The following is a 16,110-nucleotide window of genomic DNA, read 5'->3' as shown; positions in this document are numbered from 1 at the left end:
GAGTTTCCTGAGATCAAGCTCTTAAGATGATATACATTAAGCGATGATCACACACTGTCAAGTAAAACATTCTTTAAGAAAATCTTTACAAAAAAATCTATTTTCCGTGAGCTTTTTTTTTTTTTTTGTCTGTAGGAGCTCAGAAATAATTTTCCACATGCACGCCCAGGACACGCACGCACACAATCTGAGATACAAAGCAGAGATGATAACACTACAACCCCTCATTTCTTGACAGCCGTGGAAAATATATCAATTTTCCACTTGGCTTTTTTCTGGGGCTTTTTTTTCTGAATTAATTTCCTAACTCTAAGGCATTAACAGTAAAGGACATACTCTATACATTCTCCATAAGGCTTGTTTGATCCTTATCTTTATCCCAGTAGCATGTTTATAGACTTCCACTCCATCTGTCTTTTGTGTTTCATAATTGCAGATTTTCATTAACATTCGACAGTAGCATAGCTGGGGGAGAGGACGGCGTTTGATGGATGTCTCCTCTGTTAATTGATGCGTTTGGATTTAGCGCGAGAGAGAATTTGACCCCGAGGCTGCACGGGTCAAAAGTTGAACTTTAATTTTCGAGCTGAAAAGCGAATATATCTCTGGATTTTTTTATATCCTCGAATGTTAATTAAACAGGATACCGCTATGAAGAGTCGAACCTGCTTTAAATAACTGTTGAAAAGAGTGAGTATGAGCTTCATGGAGGATGATGGCTGCATTAGACTGGAGGTTTAATGTCGCGGTCATGAGGGAAGGTGACAGCCAAGGAGGAGATTGGAACTGTGAATGGAGTGGCTGTTAATGCTCAGTTATTTACTTGTCATTATTCTGTTACAGCGACCTCAAAACCAAGTGCATACTTAGAATTCATCCCTATATGTAGTAGGCGTATCTGTACTTCATGATTATATACTCAGTGACCACAGCTCAGATACAGAACATGACCTATGTAAATATTCATCGTTCTCCAGTGTGAGCGACTAAAGAGAAACATGGCAGAATATTCATTAGACTAAATCTTGAAAATGTATCAATAGGAAAAGAAGAATCTTTGTCGTAGCTCCCACATATACTGATGAATTGATTAAAGTACACTCATGCAGCATAACAATCAATATTTCATCTGCTGACTCGCTATTTGATCAAACATCCTCTTTTAAGGAAAATATATGAAATAGTTTTAAATATATTAAAAAGTTAAAGGATGCATTTATCTATGCTATATTCATCTAAATCCATTTTTTTTTAACTTTTCTTATCAACTAATCCCATGAAAAGACTTTTTCTTGACGCTTTAAAAAAAGATTTAAGTCTTCAGTCGGAACCAATGAGGGCCAAATATAGACGAAAGGAAATCAGAAATTGCAGAAAGAGACAAAACATGTTGTTGCTTTTGGTCTTTTCATGGGATTTCTCTGCAGTTGGAGGAAAAAAAATATAGCAGCTTTATCTATGAAAAGATGCACGAGCAAAGCAGAGATGGCTGAATTCAACAGGTGTTTATACTCAAAGAAATGACTCATAGGGTTTGTGAGTAAAACTTAAAATCAAGCCCTTTCTAGCATTAAAAATAAAGGTTGTTATATGTACATGCTTTAGTCAGTTTAAAATCTTATTTCAAGAAGCTGGTCAAAATAAAAAACTTCAATATATATTGATTTAAACAGTAGAAAAGTTAGAGCAAGTTGTATTTCTTGTCCTTGAAAGCACAGAACAAGACTGAATTGCACAGACTTATTTTACTGCAAGAATGCCTACCACAAGAGAGAGGAGTCTCATTAGTATTCATAAAGTTACATATCTCATAAAACGCAATGCGCAATTAAATGCTGAGTGATTTGTACCTCTAAATCTGTATGCCTGCCTCTAATTTATCACTTGCATATCATTATTTGTATATCATATTAGTATTTTTGAATTGAAATATACTCTAGTTGTGACTCTACCTTCTATTTATGTGGATTCTTTTGAGCCTTTACCATTGGTCACGCTGCTAAGACGAGGAAACATGAATCATGGTTGTTTGGTAGGTTGGTAGGTTGATGGGCAGGGCCGCTGCTAAGCTTTTGGGGGCCCTAAGCATAAATGGTCAGGAATCCCGAGCCGAGCGATCTTATCCTGCGTGTCATTCCCCCTCTCTCTCCCTCCTGTTTCCTGTCTATCTCCACTGTCCTGTACATTTAAGGCAAAAAAGCCCAAAAAAATATACTTACAAAAAAAAAAAAAAAAGAAAAACAACGGTGGGCCTGTTCATAACTCATTTATATCATTTCTTTAATGTAATAATATAATAACTATCATGACATGTTTTTAGCAACCTTAATTTTGGGGGCCCCCGCCAGGTACTTGAGGCCCTACGCGCTCTGCGTACGGGGAGCGGCGGGCCTATTGGGTTTACTTTTAGCAGGACACATTATTTAAATGTTATTATCAATTAAATTATATTCATATTTTCAGCATCATTGTTGGAGTGTCCTTGAACTTAGTTTTGTGTTGTTATGGTGACAGTCAACAGTTAGCTATTTTTTAAAGCTTGCAAATGTCAACTGATTAAACGGTAGGGTTAGCTAACGTTAAAGTCAGTCTCATAACATTAGCCACTAAAGTAACGTTAACTTAGGGAGACATATGGAAAATGGGGTTTACATGGAGCCTAAAACAGTCTCAGCCTTATATTATATTAGCATTGTGTTCCATATAGCTTTCACCTGATTTCATCACAATGCGAGCCCTATTAGGTGTACATTTTAGAGCCAGGAACACTGCCTACCTAATGTACGAGTTTGTAATGGTGCTTTTTTACTCTTGGTTGTGGGTGAGCCACACAGAGAAGAAAATAATGAATTTAAAATTTGATGTGTGCTGCATTTACTGAGAACAGCATGTACAATACAACGAAAGAGGCACTTAAAATAAAGCAGAATAAGAAATAAAATTTGGTCTAGACTTCCGACCTCATATGCCTTGTTACTTTTTCAACCATACTGAGGGTCTCTCACCATAATCTAATCAAATGTGTAAGTGTTGTGAATTTTTTTTTACTGCTGCCTCTAAAATAATTCCTGCTTACATTGTTACATGAGTTAAACAGTGGTGCATGAGGGAAAATAACCTATTCTGGCTTGTCATGAACAACTCAACTCGGCCCTGATGAAAGGAAGTCACTAAACGACGGGGCAGGTTTGAACAAAATTATACATTTGCAGAGAATGCAAAGCTCTGGATTAGCTTTAGCCACCACATTGTGCACTTGCTTCCCAGCCCAAGTCAGATTACACCAGTTCACAATTTCATTTTCAGTATATCTTTAGGCTTAAATTGAATTTACCCAGAGTTCCCCAGGTGTCTCAAACTACTAGTCTAGTTATTTTAGCTGTGTAAGCATTACTAATGTTAGATATCATTTGCTCAATACGAATAGGGCTTGACACAGTAAGCTAAGTCTGCAACAAGGTATATTGGGGAATTAATGAGCAGAAACCTTGCAAATGGCTCTGCCAGTACCACCTCAGTACCAGTTGCCAATACTCCAAGTGCCCCAGAATTTCCTAGGTCCCCCCAACCTCCTGCAAACAGAGGGTGACTGAGAGAGTCGGGTGTAGGACTGGCTGATGAGGTGAATTGGCAGGGAACACTGAAGGTCTATGCATATTAATTTAACTGTCAGAAAGGGGTACTGAAATTATATGCAGTTTCTACAAAAGTGTATGTGTACAGCGTTGCAATTACCAGTACCACTCATTGTCCACTCAGCCTGTTGTTTGATTTGGTAAGAATTGAAATTAGTTAAAATGGTGAGGTTGGTTTAGGGCTCATGCTCAACAACCAACCAGTAAAATGTACAATATTCAGTGTCTATAAAGCATCATAGAATTAAACATAACCTGGGTGGAGCATTTCTCCCTTATTTTTATTTGTCGTGTTATTGCTCATTTAAAACATGTGACAGCCTGTGGACCCACCTGTCAAGAAGCCAATCGACCTGTGAGACAGTGACACACACCGAAGTCCTGTCTTTTAAATGTCCATGTTGCTCTTTAAACACTATCTTTACAAGAAACATTCATAGAACCTTTGCTTCTCATAGGAGCCGACAACACAGTCCTCACTCACTGGATGACGTCAAGCCTGAGCTTTTGCAGAGGTATGTCAATTCTTTAGATGTAAGACCTGATTTTATTAGTTAGAAAGATACACAGGGTGCACTGACTGAAGATTGTGAAGATAAGAGAAATGAGAGAATTGCCTGACTTAATTGAGAAAAATGTAGCCCACCTGCTGCTGAAAGCGCATTCAGTGTGCCACAAAGGTGTATTGATGAGTTAGTCAAAGTATTGCACTTTATTTCATCAGTTTCAAATCCTGTTTTTGAAAGAGATTTTTACAGTCATGCTAAAAGGAACATAATTGTGAGGTAGATGATTATATAATTTCGGAGATGATGACAGACCTATGTGAGTGCAACCCCATTATATTAGCTCTAGGGAGTAATGGACCTCTCTCCATGTCCAACAAAAGAAGAGAGCATTTCAAGGAGCATTTTTCCATAGTGGAGCCCATAACATATTTGCTCAGTGCCAAGGAGCAGAGAAGTTTCTAACATGTACCAATTTTAAAGTCCGTATAGAGGTTTTGAAGAATACAAAAAGAGATCCAGGATTTGCTCACACACAGTTGTTAAGCAGACAGCAGTTCTGATTGCTATCAGAGAGTAATTCAGCCATGTCTCTCATTCTGTATGTATTGTCAAGTGTTGTAATCCACTTGACATGTCAAGAAAGAAATCAAAAAATTACTGCAGGTTTTAGCTAATGTGACACCATTGCTCAGACTCTCGCTGACATCAATCTACTGTGCCATTCTCTGCTAGCTTGAGTTATATATATATATACACATAAAGTTTGGTTTAGTGCTGTGTTGAAACCACTTCTAATAAGTATTGCCAACCTAGAAGAAGAAAGACTTAACATTCCTTTATTTGGCATATAAGTCAAAAGTACTGTGTATTGTGATGTCACAGATAACCTTAGTGCCCACTCTACTGGAAGAATTGTGGCGAGCTTCTCAGGTATTCATGTTGAAACAAAATCCTCAGTTCCAAGTGATGTTGGAACTGAAGCATTTTGTCTACAATAGAAGAGCACAGGAAGTATGTTCAGACAGCACAGTGAGATAAAAGAGAGTCTAATTGTTACAGAGTGAAGAGACAGTAAAAGTAAATCATTTTGATATTTTTCTACCCACCTGAATTGCCATATAATCTCTTTGAAGGTATTGTACCTTTAGAGTTAGCACTGTGCCTAGATGCCTTAATCAAAGGGAAATACTTCATGCTTGATTAACTGAAATAATTAATTAAAGAGTTCCCATACAGATGAGCAGACAAAGCAGATGAATTGGAAGCAACTCCAGGGACTTTTGCTGTAAGAAAAACTGTTGGCAGGAATTCCCATGAAAATTAGGCTTTGCATCGCCTCTTTCCCCTGATAGTTTGAGAAGGAAGTGAACCAACATGGTCATTCTGAACCTTTCAGGGACACCTGATCTGTAAATGTTAGGGGTGTGACAATACACTCAGCTCACAAGATCGAGACGAGACAAGATTTTAACTATATCTTTAAGAAAACTTCAATGAGGAAATACATGACTGTTCTTTTATTTTTATCTTCACAAAATGGAAATAATGCAGGTGCAAATGATCTTTCCAAAGTTACCGAGACCTGTACACAAGCCAGGATGCCGGTCAGTCAAAAACCTCAGTCTAACCATCAACACTTCAGCTTTGTTTGGGAAACAATTGTGGACAAAGGGATATGTGTTTCTTTTATGGTTTTGGATAACAAGGAGTGAAGTGCTGAAGCTGAATGCAGCTGCAAAAGTAAAGTATGACAGTTGCTGATGTGCTGTTCTTTATTCAGAGTTGGCAAAGTCCGATATAATATTCTGTGAGAAAAGTTAGGTTTATCAAAGCACTGTGAAGCTTGTTGCAGCATGAACTTTTCAGTTATGTCTCTGTTCTCTCTGATGATCCTCACTGGGTCAGCACTGGTCGATGCTGTAAAGCTACCCCAACTGCAAAGCCTTTTTTATGGTTTCTCCACTATTCTATGTTTTGTCTGTCCACTGCACAATATTCAGTCTCATAAGTTCTATTAGTGGTGTCACATATCTGCTCTGATATTATGATTCTTTACATTAGATTCAACTTTTTTGTCCACCTGTGGATCCAAATTCCTTGTTTTGTTGGTTTGTTGGTAGAATCATGGAGAAACTCAGGTGGTCACGTTCTTCTCCATAATCTGTTGTGTCTGGTTCCACAGCGCAATATTCAGTCTTGTATTATGAAATTAGTTTTCTTCTAAATATGTTCATATCCAAGTATTTAATAGTGTGATATTTTAGGGTCTGCTTTTCCTTATCACTACCCTAGGTTGAAAAGTGAAGATGGTCTTGGTCTTTCGGTCGTCTGTAGTGATCTTTTTGAACTCCTCGTTGAGTTTCAACTTGATCTCTGTGGTCTTGAAAGTGCTCACAGACTAGCTACATAGACGTAGTGTTTGGGAAGAACCACATTTTACCATCCTTGAAGGCATCACTACAGAATATGATGAAACATAGGTTGTAGTCTAAGGCAGATCTCCAATACTGTAGTTGCAGGATGAAGCAGTTTCCACCACCCAGTTGATTGGTGCAGATGGATGAAGAAAAACATTTTATTACAGGGAAAACAGGGAAAGTTTAATGTCATTGATAATTCTACACACATTAAAACTAAAGGAATCATACAGACTTAACTATTTGTTTCCTTGACAGCAAGATTCCCTGAGCATCAGCACATACTCCAGGAGCTTTCCACCAGGACTTCCTATATCATTGTCTAGAGCACTATTCCCAGCTGATGAAGGACCCTTCACTTTAATGCTAAACACAGTTGTTTTTTAAGCATGTGGTCAGGCATAACCACAGCTTCCAAAACATTCTGCCGTTTCTTACATTGAAGCATCAGTAAATGGTTGCATACAATATAAATGGCAGTAAAATTGTTCAGACATCTCTACAGCAAAGAAAACTGTCAACCGTGTATTTGACTGCTGAGGGAAGACATTAAGAAAGCACTGGAAATGAAATCCTCCAGTGAGTCATTTGTCCAGATGGCAAACACAGTGTGTTAAAGTGGCTTCAGTCATTCCACTGGAATGATCTTGGCACAGGGTTCAACAGGTGGTCCACTAGATTTTCTGGAGTCGATTCAGATAGTTGTTGTAAACAGGAAGCTTGGTTGAGCTAAGTTAGTTGTCTGACATCCTCAAAGTGGCGGAAGAGAAACCATAGAAAGCAAAGTGGTCATTACACCATGTCACCTCATAAAATACATAATCAAAAATGACATCATCCTCTCTATATATGGTGTGATGGTTTGATGAAGAAAACGAAGAGGCTCCATACATTAACACACTTCATTATTTTCACTTGCTGCTGGAATGTTTGTTTAAACAGTGACGAATTTGCTTCAGTGTCTAAGCTAGTCTGATGTGCTGTAGCTTCATTTTTGCCGGCTAATATGTCTTTAATACTTTTTACTTTTCAAAATCATGTGATAATGTGAAGTCTATAATCAGACATTAGGGAATACGAGCGTTTGCCAGAATCCTGGGATGCCTTTTAAACTCAGACTATGCTCATTCTCACTGCGAGAGCAGATAATGCCCTTGATGACTGCAAAAAAACAATGTGAATAGTCATTGTAAATATGAGCTCTATGTAATTCACACAGATGGTGAAATGTTGTGGCTTTTTGTGAAATTACCACATAACTACAAGCCATAAGAGTTTTTCTAAGCTATATGATTAAGCAGTCCTCCTTCTCTTGTCGTTTGCCATAGTTAGTCAGACTATAATCAGATACATAATATAATAGAATAGGTCTTTATTTTCATCGCAAGTATACAACAAAACTCTGTTTGAGCAGGCCAATGCAGCATAAAAATGGGCTCTTAGATTTTAGTTTCGCAGAAGCACTTTTCAACCAAAACACGTTGACACAAACTTCAGACTCAGTGTGTTGTTTCTTCATTAAGAAATGTCACAGTGTTATGTGAATGTTCATTTCTTGGAGACCTAATCAGCAGCATAGTATCTTTAGCTTGCTTGTTAATGTCACAAAGGTGATAGAAGTCCAAGGCTTATATCTCAAGTAAGTATCAGTGTTCATATCATACTGAATGTTTAGGGGATGTGACCGGATATATTCTCTAATCTATAATATAATACTGAAAGTCTCTTCAAAGCAAACTTCGGATCATTCTTAAAGACCAGGACTTACCTCATGGAATCTCAGGGACTATTTTGAGAGAGACATTTGGGCTTGATGGGAACTTTGCTGATTTTGGAGAGTAGAATATTTTTCACTAACCTCAAGTGACAACTGACATTTAGTACAAGGACACAATTAAGGTGGTTCACACTGTCTGCCTATGAGCTTGTGCTCACCTCGGGAGATATAGCTTTCAAGAGGGATGGAATTCAACTCCGTTTTAGCACAATCCTTCCAGCCATCCTTGAGAAACTGGCTGAAAGCATCCTTATTGTCTGATGTTGCTGAGGCATTGATTTGGAAGCATATCCTGCTCTCTTTGATAATGGCTCAGGTAAATATCTTTACGTATGTGCTAGCCAATTTTCAACATGAACAAATTGTTCCTTTTGTACAGATGAACAAATAATTCACAATGATCACTACTGTCACCTTGGAGATGATGTTTATGGCAAAGCTTGGACCTGTATTCCCTGAAAATAATGTGCTTGGTATCTTGGTGTTGTACCTTATCTCTGTGGTTCAACCACTTTTATTTTAGCAATGCATAAATCACAACTAGGTTTAATAGGTTAATATCTATTGTATAAGTATGTACATGTAGGTTAGGGTGTCTGGTGGTGCCTGATCTCACCTTGGGCACCAAAATGACTAAAGCCCACTGTGTCAAAACTTATTACATATTAAAGCAGAAAACAAATGATGTGTGAGATGGAACAGGCAGAGTAAATGTAATTAAGTTAAATTTAAAAATCTTAGAATTCAATTTGCTATTACAATTTTCATCACCGGGTTCATCATTCAACACTTGTTTTAACACAACAGAACAAGGAAATAGAATAGTGGATTGTTATTAATTAGCAAGTTTAATGACTTTGTGCGGGTTAAATTTTTTCTTTTTCTTACCTGGAGTTTTATAATGCAAAATTGAAATAGAATATTATAACTAATAAATCACAGTAGAGATTGGTAATTAGTACAGTCCAGGCCTCATGAACCTCATCCTTCAGTGAGGAGAAGTTTTACTTTTTTATTATTATTATTAAAAGGAAGGATGAGTCTGTGGAAAAAATCCGTGGCTTAGTGGTGTAACTCAGAGAAAAGGATGAGGATCTCTTCAAAGAGCGGTTGGTGACACAAGTTCAGACTCTCATTTTTAGATATGATAAGTTAAAACACTGACATTGATTATGACCTACTTATACCATGATGGTGGGAATATGACCTATGAGGTGATGATGAGTGTAGTAACTAGAGGTGCCATCTTATCCAGACAGCACAAGGATCATGGTTGAGAACCTGCCTGTGCCTTGCTAATGGGGCTGATACGCACACTCAACCTTAGCTACCCAAAAGATCCTGAAAAACACCACTGATGTGTTCCAAAAGATATTCATTGAGCTGGATGATATGAAAGCCGGTCCGAAGGTCTCTAACAACATAAAAAATACATAAAGCTTACCAACCCTAACCCTAACCGTAACCCTAACCCTAACCCTAACCCTGACATACAAAACATATTTAGGCCGTCCTCAAATTCAACAGGAAATGTTGCACTGTTACATATTTGAAAAGTTCTGTTGTACAGCATACAGCAGCTGGCAGTTTATTAGGTACACATGGATAAAACTAATGCAGTTTAATACCACAATCAATCCTATCGGCATGAATATTACAACCGTCAGTGTTTCTGTGAGTTTTGTAGAGTTGTTAGTTTAACTTTACGGTCATTTTGGAGGCTATGGTTTGTGATGGTTAACTCTATTGTGAGTTATCAATATAGTCTTCCCTCACTGAAATAAATAGGGTGGCCAAAAAGAGGCATGTCAGCTCAATGTAATGTTACAACAAGCACAAAGCACAATTATTGCTTTCTGTTGTCTTTCTTTAATGACCAAATGAGTGCTTTCTATTGTTAAGATTTACAGTATTGACTTTTAGCCTTTAAATGATCTAAGAATGTCAACTATTTAATAGAAATCCAGTGAGCAACAGCTCTCATCTCTGCTCCTCATACATTAACTGGTGTTTTAATGCAGAGGCTCTTTAAATAAACCAGCTGCCAGTGTCAAGTTTCTCCATATGGAAATAAGAAATGAGTGGATTTTGGTCAGAGGTGATAAAAGTAATATATTTTACCAGCCTTTCCTACCTGCTGAGAGGGTGTTATGCTAAATTAAGAGTTATGACGACCCAGCACAATTTCATTTAGCTAACAGATGTGTAGGTCCTAACACTACTTGAAAATATGCTCAGAAACCAAATATGCTAAATATATGAAACTCACTAAACAAGGAGAAACAAAGAAAGGAAAGGAAAAGCTGAAAGTTAGTTTTTTCTCTCTCTGAAGGGAGCATTAGAGGAAATACGTGATCATTAAAATGAAACTAGTTTATCTCTTTGGACAACCCCAGGATTTGAGGAATTACATTCATATTAAACAAAGCTCCAGCATATTATTTATTTCCAGTGTTAATGTCAATGGCGATAACAGGAAGTGGAATGCCACTTATGCAGTAAAGCCAAGGGGTAAGGGTGTGGAGAACCCTAATCCTAATTATACTCAAAGGGGTTGCATCCTGTTACAAATAGTTCATCTTTTTATTAACTGGAAACACAATCTATCCTGAATGATATGTTTTAGTTGCCTAATATAACCATAACTTAACTATAGTTTATTTGCAATAACTATAATCTTTCCCTTCCTTCATCATACTATAGTTACTATGTGCAGATATTGTAGATGTTGTACAGATGCTGGCTTGGCTCTGGGAGAATGAATCTGATCAGCTCATTTTCATTAAGATATGTGATGTTTAAATTAGACATTTTGGCCTGAGGCTTGAACTAGAGGAACGCCCATGGAAAGAAATAGATGAATAGAGTTTATGGTCTGGGCATCATGAATGTCTTCAGTAAATCTCATTTGCCCATTTGGTTGTAATATATCTTGTGTATGAGGACATGGGGAAATTCTGTCACCAAAACCATGAATTCATCCTCTGGGTATCATAAATGTCCACTGCAAACTTCTTGGCAATAATGTGGCCTGCAGTTGTGAAGAAATATTGTTGTGGATCAAACAGTAATGCAGGCAGACTGGCTCATCCAACAGGTGTTCAATCTAAATACACATTAGAGACTAACATTAGTGCATTCCAAAATGAGTAGAGCTGTGTGCTACAGTTCCAGTCAACACATCATAATTAACCAACCACATAGGTTGATTGTACCTGCACTCCAGAATGACTCATAGGAGCGTTTCCAGGACAACCCTTAGGTGCGTAATATGCTGCTTTCCAAAACCGTCAAAAATCAGTGTTAAAAAATATTGTTTTATGATGTCGCAACAATGTGGTTGAGATCTGGTTAGGTTTAGGCCCAAAAAGTGTTTGGTTAGGGAAAGATCATGGTTTGGGTAACAATGATCAACTGAAGAGTGGTTTCTGCTACCTTTAAAGTTACGCAACCTTTGCTATCATGGCAACAGTTTCATTTTTTTATTTGAAATGTCCCAACTCACGATTGGAAACATGACACTTTTGGTTGGAAGCAGGAAGTGAACAGTGGTTTCCTGCAGCCATCTAGCTACCTAGCTATCCATCCAAACCACCTCCTCCTACTAAGGGAAAATGTCATCTTATATTAATGTCATCCGTCATCTACTACTACAGGTTGTTTTTACAAAAAACTAACCTGTATTTTAGACCCATAGTGTTGTTTTTCTCGTGAGGACGGCCGATTCTAGTGTTTTCCAGCGTTAATGTAACATACTTGGTACTTTTATCCATCTGTCTGACCCTTGTGGCAGAAAAAAACCTTCGCTTGGCTAATAGACACTTCAGGTTCTTCTCAACATGTATTTTCAATTCAAATAAAAAGAAGAGTCACACAGAGTTCAAAGTGATATTACATTTACTATGGCTGTCCATGGAACAGACACTGAATTCCATCAAATGCATTCTCTCCTTTTTACACTTACCTGGTGAAGCTCAGTTTCCCTTGTCCCTCCTTTCTTTCACATGTTTGGGGACCCTTTTAGTCTTTAATGGTGCATCAACTTCCAATAAGTGCTATCAATAGTTTTTTACTTTTAAACTCAACAACTAATGGTTTTTCAAATTAAAATGCTTTAGGCTTGTATTAGTCCATTGTATTAGTCCATTGACCATTGTGTGTTTGGTTTCCTTTCCTGTTCAACAAAAGGCAAACAACAACCACAGTATGTCTCCACCAAGAAAACTTTAAGTATTATTATTATGGATTTATGACTTTTTCCCAGTTCTACATTTTATCATTTTTGGATAAGATATCTAAGCGTATTAGTTTGTGTCGCTGCGAGCTTCAACATCCCTGACTCGCTTTAGAGAAAAGATTATAATTTCCTTGGTTGTGCAGTATCTCACAACTGCAGAGTGACTCCAACATAACTTCCTGGTGCAATTAGCAGCTGATAACAGATAATTAAAGTTGCCATTGTTTGTGTGAAACATTGCTGAAAATTTTCCTGGGCTGTGAAGAAACATCCATGTCTTTATATTTATCTGCAACCAACCAGTTGATGATTACATTTTTGTTTTTTTGTCAGATGCAAAACTAATTTGTATTTGGAGATTAAAATTTGTTTGGCCTTTTGTTTCCTGGCTCACACAATATTACAGTAGCTTTTTAAGTATGGCAGGATGTTGGTATTTTGTTGTTTCCACTGTGGAGATAACTGAATGTCTAATTGAAGATTAACAGGTTAACGCTAATGCCAAAGTCCATAACACATGTAGCAAGTATCTGGCTGACAGGGTTTTCCTTCCAGACAAACAAACAAGCAACCATAAAAAAACCAACAGTGGCTTGAAATTCTCTGAGCTGTCATTGTTAAATTTGGATCAGAAGGCTTGAAGTAATGCACCATTTGTTCTCACTTTTGTTCATGTTGAATATATAATTCGGAAGCACTTTCGGGACAGAGGTTACAAAGTGTTACAAAGCTGATATCACAGGTGACAGTATATTTCTGCATGCATATAGCCCTCCTAATTTACATTCAAACAACACAGCAACTCATGAGAAATGTGTTTGCTATGCAGCAGATTCATAATCCTTCTGTGCACCAACAATTCCCTAACTTCCCCGTCAAAGCCAAGAAAAAAAAATGGAGAAAAAAAGAAGCACTTTTCTCTCTTTGAATCACCACGCTCTGTCTCTCTCATTAGCTAAACACACATCTGAGCACACATTAGATCCCATCTGTTCATTTAAACACAATAGTCATTCTATATAATTTATATAGGTCTTGTCCCTATGCACTATCCACATGTTGGTCCTTATTACTTAAGCTAAGATTGTGTAATGAAGCAGCAGAGGTTTCCATTATGATTCAGTCGGCATGCCTGCAGGCAGACTGTCTCTAGATACTCTCTCCTGATTGCTTCAGCTCTCACTGAGTTGTTTTCTCTTTCCAGAGAAATAATGTATTGATCTGCAGCAAATAAGACAGGTTTCAAGGTTAATGAGAATGTAAACCGCTCTCAAAGTGCTGATCACTTCACTCAATCATGATGGAGCACGGTGTCGGTGTAAATTTAGCAAAATATTACAAGTGTCGTTTCGTGTCAGACTTTGAAAATACGCAGTGAAAAAAGCATTTTGTGTTGTTTTCAGAAGGCTAATTCACATACATTATGCTCTGGCTCATTCTCCAGCTGGTAAACAGAAGACAATAAAAGAATAATAATGCGTTTAATTTGCACAGTACACTTCATTCATAGTGAAACAGAAAGGGCTACACTATTAATAACAAAAGACACAACATAAGAGTCAAGATGAATAAGGCTTTTTTGAAGACAAATGTTTTTAGGCCTTCTTTAAGAGAGACCAGGGTTTGTGCTGGTGTAGAGAAGCAAGCTGCTGGGAGTTCTAAGGGTTCAGGTTTGTGGTATGATCAGTTCTTGTAGGTAGGTGGGTGCATGTCCATTGATGGATTTGTATGTGAGTAGCAGAAATACTTCATACAATCAATCAATCTTTATTTATATAGCACCAAATCACAACAAAAATCATCTCAAGGCACTTTACGCATAGAGCAAGTCTAGACTGTGTACTCCCAAGATTCCCTCATGAGCACCACTTGGCGACAGAAGCAAGAAACCTCAGGCAGGACCGGGCTCTGGGTAGGCGGCCATCTGCGTCGACCGGTTGGCATTGAGGGAGAGAAAGCGAGAAAGGTAAAGGGAGGACAAAGGAATACTTTGTTGTCAACCCTGAAGGAGACGGAGAGAGTCAGTGCAATAAAAACAGAATTGGTGTTATATATGTTTTCGCACTCTAATTAGGATCCTGGCAGCGCTGCTCTGAATGGAGTGGAGCCTCCGAGTGCTCCTGCCAGGGACTCCTGTGGAGAACGCATTGCAGCAATCCAGTCTTGTGGAGATAAACGCACAAACAAGTTTTTCTGCATCTGACAGGGTTTGAAGGTTTAGAGATGGTAGAAAGATGTTCTGCATAGATAGTCATCAAAAGTCAGCTGAGGGTCAAAAGTAACACCTAGGTTAGTGAAGGAGGAAGAAAAGGGAAGTCCTTGGTTGTCAGGGTAAGATGATTTATGGTGGATGTCTGAATCTGTTGTGGAGTGCCAACAGTGGGGGCTTCAATTTTGCTGCTGTTTAACTGGAGGGAATATGTGTTCATCCAATATGAGAGGGCTTTGTGGCACACCTGAGCCAGCAGGCTGGAGGCTGGAGAGAAGATAGGCAGTACTTTAGTTAATCCAAAGTCCATTCCAACTCAGAGAGCAAAGCGACAGAAAAGAGAAAAACATAAAAAAGCTCGAGCAAAATGCAGGTAGGCCACGTTAATCACATGAGCAGTGAGGTCACCTTCAATAGTCTGGTTTAGTAAAGAGAAGCGGCAGCCGGTACCAAATCCCAGTAGTTTGACAGAGCCCTAAAACGTTGAATATGAAATAAATAATTAAGATATAATGAAGTTTTAAGGTTTATAACATATATTCATCGAATGATTCAGGGCCTTGCCAAGTTTTCATCATGATGCTTGCAGTTCTCAGCAAGAATATACAGTGAAAATGATCTGTTGATGGTTACATTGACATCATACCAGCAACATTATATTCACTATAGTTTATAATGTCTATTTCACAGGGGTAGGGAGGCTTTCTGGCAGGAAACTCCATCACAGAGCTTCTTTTTCCTCAACTCCTGCTCAACTTTTTGAGTTCAGACCTGTTGTTTTACCTGCTTCCACACTGAGATTTGCCGCTGTTATTTTCCTCATTTGTTGTTAGTTTCCATCCTGACAGTTAGTTCGGAGGTTCGTTTGTCGGAGTGCGTTTGGCTCGTTAGGGGAACCTGGTGTCGACTGGAGGGATTTTCTTCACTTGGGGCAGTGACAGCGGGGGTTTAACTGGCAGAATAATCAATATAATTTTAAAAAAAAACAAAAAAAACCCAACATATTCTGTGAGGAGTGTAGAGGTCTCAGAAGTAGCCCCAACCACAACCCATCATGCCCATCAGAAAGACATTTCACCTCACCTTATTGTTTCATCAGCTCATTATTACTGTTTATCTTTGACAATTGAACACAGGCTTCTTAACCTTTTTCTATTGAAGCTAAATGTGGATGACATTTATAATGAAATGATATAAAGCATCCTATTATCAATGTTCACTCAATGTAGAAAGATAAGGCTGGCAGCAGCAGCAGCACCGCAGCATATCTATGTTTGACACTGCACATGCTGCTCACACGCTGCTCAGGCGAAGGTAGGCAATGTG

This window comes from Scomber japonicus, chromosome 15 (assembly GCF_027409825.1).
Source record: "Scomber japonicus isolate fScoJap1 chromosome 15, fScoJap1.pri, whole genome shotgun sequence".
NCBI lineage: Eukaryota > Metazoa > Chordata > Actinopteri > Scombriformes > Scombridae > Scomber > Scomber japonicus.
Note: the sequence above shows the minus strand (reverse complement) of the source record.